Genomic DNA, 5,155 nt, shown 5'->3' with positions numbered 1-5,155 from the left:
CCTGCTCTCCCCTAGCCCTGTGTCAACCCCAGGTGGGAGCAGAGGAGTGGGTGGGCGGGAAAACTGGGTTGCAATATGCCTTGGTGCCTCGGGATTTGGTTGGATCGCCAGCAGATATCCGAGAGTGCTAGATGGATCCCAGCAGGGATCGCTAGATTGCCAGGAGGAGGTTTGGGTTTCTTTGCAGCTGCCCCTTGTGGCGAGTCGCCAAACTGCACATTTTGGCATCTACATGGGTGGTATGGGATGCTCCAGGCTGTGTGTGGGCTGGCTCCTGAATAGGAGAGTGGCATTAAATGATAGAACTATAGAGTTGGAAGGGGTCATCTAGTCAAATCACCTGCGATGCAGGAATCTTTTGCCCAATGTGGGGCTCGAAGCCACAACCCTGAGATTAAGAGTCTCATGATCTGTCAACTGAGCTAAGGGCATAGAGAGGAGGGCTTCCTGTGCAATGCAGTTTTGAAAGGATTCCCCCAGCTCTAGTTTATTGCAGCATTTTTTGCTCTTGAGTTCCACCTCCTGGTTTGACCTTCAACCCCAACTTCCGGCTTATTCCTGCATCCCGGTTTGACCTTTGTCCTTGATGCCACCTCCTAGTTTCTTTCCACAATGACTTCTGGCTTCCTCCTGTCTTGCCCTTTCAACCCTAACGTCTGGCTTGCCTTTGCAGTCTTTTTAGAAAGTCAATTCAGGTGGCTTCTAGATAGGCAACGATGTTCAGCTGTGGGGATCTTTTACTTCTTTTTCTTTCAACGATTTATATCTTACAGGATTTATTATTTGAACGGTTATCTCTCTGGGAGTGCTGTTCTATAACAGCTGATGTAGTTTTAACCAGTAAACCACCTCGGAGAACTTCTTATCCAATAAGGTGGCATATAATTATTATTATTTTAAAAAAATAGTAATAACAATAAATTTATGTGGATGGTTTTACAACGGTAAACAGCTACTTCAAAGAGGGGGATAAATTTCAATAGAAAGGGATTAGCCTTCTTGTCCCTTACCATAGTCCTGACAATTATCACCCCACCCCCTGACCCCCAGCAACAGATGATCTCCATAAAGCAGGCATGTCCAAAGTCTGTTTCAGGGCCTAATAATCTGGCCCACCAGTCAGATTAAACCGGCCCCTGTGGCAGTTCATTTCCTGGGGGTAAAATCCTTTTAAAAAGCTCAACAACTTTGATCCTAAAAAAAGTTAACAACTTTGGTTGGCCCTTTGGTCAGCCCTCACTGGCCTTCACTTCATGAAATCTGGCCCCCTTTGGAAAAAGTTTGGACAGCAATAATCCAAAGATATCAGGAGGGTGAGCATGGCTCTCGCTGCCCTGGAATTCTTCGCAGCAACACTTCAGCCTTTCCATCTTCTAAACATTTTTCTGGGAAACCAGGACAGAAGTCAGTTCCCCAGTCAGTGTCAGGCAGCCGAGGAACCAACCCTCACGCCTGGTTGTCACGAACGGACAAGGAAAAGTCATTACCAACTGTTTATTATTCAATATTCACAGACAGGTTTGGGAATGCAGCCTTTTGGAATAATGTTGCCCTGAGTGAGTCTCCACCCTCTCCTTCTCTCTTCATGTGTCGTCGCTACACTTGCTGAAAAGTGCCTTCTGCCTCTGAGGCCTCTGCTCTCCTACTTTTAATGTCCGCCGGGTTCAGGGAGAGGTGGGGTCTGGGATGTTTTATAAAGACACTGTGTCCGTCAGCTGTCCCCCCCCCCATGGCGTTTCTTCTTCCTCTCCTATTCTTTCCCAGCTTTTCCTCTCATCTCCCTCTGAGCTGCGATCTCCCTCAAACCCGTTGTGATTCTGAATTGTTGTCTTCTTCTCTGGAAGGGTCAGGCTGGGGAGGCAGGCTCCATTCCTCCTCTGCTCAGTCCCTGACAGTCAGGGAGGATGAAACAATATTATGAGATCCCAGTTCACCGGGGGGGGGGGTGAGCTCTGATCCCGAGAATCTTAACATTTCACAACACAGCCAACTTCCTCTAGATTGGTGCACCTGTTTCTGCAAGCATAACCTGAGGTGACACTGGCCTTATGGTGTGTGAGTGATAGAAACAGGTAAAATGTGTGCGCAGAAGAGGGAAGCAGGGGTGTGTGGGAGAGAGGTGTGTGTGTCAGAAGGGATTTGACTGTGTACACCTAACTGGTGATTTCAAACGATTCCTGCCTCGTTTCCTCTGGGAAAATATCAAAGACCTTGAAGAAGAACACAGGATGTCAAGTTAGTGTTGATATTTATTAAGACCAATTTTTTTAAAAAAAATCATAACAATAACTTTTGATCTTACAAGGCAAGACCAAATTCCCTTCATATAGCTGACCAATACACTCATATACCCTGATCCACAGGGACAGAGTTTATGCTACTAACAGACTGGTTCATATCCTTTTTGGCTCAAGTACAGCGGTACCTTGGGTTACAGACTCCACTAACCCAGAAGTAGTACTTCGGGTTAAGAACTTTACCTCAGGATGAGAACAGAAATTGCACGACGGCGGTGCGGCAGCAGCAGGAGGGCCCATTATCTAAAGTAGTACCTCCGGTTAAGAACGGTTTCAGGTTAAGAACAGACCTCCGGAGCGAATTACGTTCCTAACCAGATGTACCACTGTATAAGGGAAAAGAGGAAAGACGTCCCTTGCAACTCCTAAGCATTGAAGGCAAATTGCCGTTTTGGGTTTTCCTTTGTGTTTTTCATGCTTGTAATTAGAATATAAAGCCCACATTGGCTCAAGCAAGAGGTGGGCAAGCTTTGCTTAAATGGACGTCCCTCCCCAGTTTCTAAACCACCAACTGGAGACCAATGCAAAAGACACGAGACTAGGAAAAAATTAATTTGAGCCCCGGAAGTTTTTTTTAGAGCATCTACACAGAACTGAGCTTACAGTCCTTCCACACAAAAACTCAACTCCTTGTTGCTCCAAGCTTTCTTCAATTGAGCAATATATTTAGGGGAGGAAAAAGTTGTTTGGTTGTTGCTATGGTTAAACAAATGAGAGGTGGAGATCCCTGCAGTTCTCTGCAGCAGATCACCCTGTTTTCTGTCAGTAGTTCCAGATCCACTTTCTTCTGCTCATCCTTGAGCTGGAACAAGTAAGTTCTACATCAGCATTTTCTGCTCCCATGTTGTACTGTGTGCTGAACAGCTGCCCCCGCCCCCGATGCCCATGCATAGAAAATACCAACTCTGTGCTTTATATTTAGGGAGGTCTCTGTACCCCATAGGCTGCATTCACACAACAGGGGATTCTATTTTTTCTGACATTCCCCTAAATGTTAATTCCTGCATTATTGTTCAGCATCCACATGACACAAAAACCACTTCCGGGGATATAGTGGAAGGCTGCATTCACATGAGTTTATACCATTTCCCCAACATTCCCATAACTGATAATTTCCATGTTATATCTTGAGCTTTCACATGACCTATAAGCCATTTCCTAGAATATATAGCAGAATGTTACTTGCTTCCAGGGGAGAAAAAGAAATCCATTTGCTGATTGACATGGAAACGAGCTCCAGACTTGTGCTATATTCCACTACAATTCTGGAAGCTCAAATATAATGCAGAAATTAACAGGGAAGTGTCTAGAAAACAGAACCAAAACTGCAGTGTGAATGCAGCCAGTTGGAAACAGCCAAGAGGCAGATTATCAGACTTAGAATGCCCGTTAATCGCCTACAGATATTTGGGTTGCATGGAGACTTTGTGGCCTACTCAATGATGATAGGAAAGGCACTTTGTGCATGCTCTGCAGAATTTGCTTCAATTCTGCAACAGGACTGAGGCACGTGTGCCTCTCTGGAAGTTGCTGGACTCCCAGCTCTCATCAGCGCCAGATAGCATGGCCAATGGCCAGGGTTGATAGGATTTGATAGAGGAAGCAGAGTCAAGGCAACAGTAGCAAAACAAACAGATAGAAAACGCTTCCTGCCATGTCTAGGGGTTGCTTTTAAGGCAGGCAGCCAAGTACTTTGCTTTCACACATGCATGTAAACGCAGGAGAGAAATAGCAATACGAAGGAGGGCAGGATCTCATCATCCAACAGCGTCTGCAGCCAAGATCTACAGCAGAAGCGAGCAGCTCTTTGCATACAAAGGGCTGCATTCCTTCCTGGGCAATCTTCCGGGGGCCACGTGCCAGTGTTGGGCGGGGCCAGAGGCCAGAGTGGGCAGGGCAGAGTGTAGATTTTGCCCCTGGACAGTGGGCTAGTTTCTACATGCACTGAGATATACCTCTCTGTATGCAGGCTAACAAAAAAGGGGTATTATCAGACGCTAAGGGCACATTCTGGCCAGGCAAAAACACTAAAGGAGGGCTGGTGAGGGGTGTGTCCTGGGGAGAGCTTGGGGGACATAAAGAGAGGCCCAGGGGCTACATTCAGGGCCCCCGTGGTGGCCTGAGGTTCTCCACCCTGACTTTCAACCATGTGTATGTACGCACAACGATCAGAGAGAAATGGCAATATGAAAATTGGGAAGTCGTTTTGCTCAGCATGGGAGAGAGACGCTCAGCATGGGAAGAGCATCCATATAGGTAACAGACTATATAAATAGGAAATGGCTTAGACTTTGCCCAGGTCTTCCCAGAACGACCCTGGGAATCCGAGCCTTTGTGCGTGTGCCAGGGATAACAGGGTAAATGGCCATGTACTGAATCACACCATTGGTCCATCTGGCTCAGTACTGTCTGTGCTGACTGGCAGCAACTATTCATGGGTTTAGGATGATGGAGACTTTTCCTAGTCCTACTTGGGAGATGCCAGGAAGTGAACCCGAGGCCTTCTGCACACAAAGCACATGCTTCATCCGTGTCCCCTTCCTGTTGGTTTACACAGGAACACAGGAAATGGCATTACACTGAGTCACACCATTGCTCCATGCAGCTCCGTATTGTCTGCACTGATTGGCAGCGGCTCCCTAGGGCTTCAGCCTGTTTTCTGCCAGCCCTACCTGGAGAGACCACTGGGGATTGAAGCTGGGCCCTTCTACATGCCAAGCACCTGCTTTAGCACTAAGCTACAACCCTTCCCTGCTATGTCCATCTCTGCATGGGAGATTTTGGCGTCGTCTGGGAAAGCCATGCCGGTTGGAGTGAGTTAAGTGTGCAGAGACCTCACAGGAGTGGTGCAATCCCCA

Source organism: Lacerta agilis, chromosome 17 (genome assembly GCF_009819535.1).
Source record: "Lacerta agilis isolate rLacAgi1 chromosome 17, rLacAgi1.pri, whole genome shotgun sequence".
Classification (NCBI taxonomy): Eukaryota; Metazoa; Chordata; class Lepidosauria; order Squamata; family Lacertidae; genus Lacerta; species Lacerta agilis.
Note: the sequence above shows the minus strand (reverse complement) of the source record.